This window comes from Hoplias malabaricus, chromosome X1 (genome assembly GCF_029633855.1).
Source record: "Hoplias malabaricus isolate fHopMal1 chromosome X1, fHopMal1.hap1, whole genome shotgun sequence".
Taxonomy (NCBI): Eukaryota; Metazoa; Chordata; class Actinopteri; order Characiformes; family Erythrinidae; genus Hoplias; species Hoplias malabaricus.
Window position 1 is genome coordinate 12,992,983 of NC_089818.1, and position 479 is coordinate 12,993,461.

The following is a 479-nucleotide window of genomic DNA, read 5'->3' on the forward strand; positions in this document are numbered from 1 at the left end:
AGTTTTTGAGTTTGTGGACATGGTTCCTGTAGGAAATGAGAGAAATATTTAAATATTTTATATATTTAATTATAACCAACAGTTGCTAATTAGATTGAAAAAATTCAGAGACTTTTTTCTGTATAGATGAGTTTTATTTTGTAAATCCAAGAGAAAGAAAAAAATAATACTGGGTGAATTGTCCACAGGTGAGTGACTAGGTGTGTGAAACTGTCCTCAAGTGTGCGTGTTTTGGGCCCCTGTGAAGGACTGGCAGCCTGTCCTGAGTGTGTTCCTGCTGTGGCCCAGTCACCCTCTGCAACCCTTGCAACCCTTTATTAAACCTAATATTAAGCATTTTCACAAGACGAAAGAATGAATAGATAACTAAAATACATTTCTGCATGCAACTACACCTTTAAATGTGTAGTTTTTACTCATTCCCAGTCGGATTACACTACCCATAACCCCCTGCTGAGTGACGCAGCGCCTACGTCATG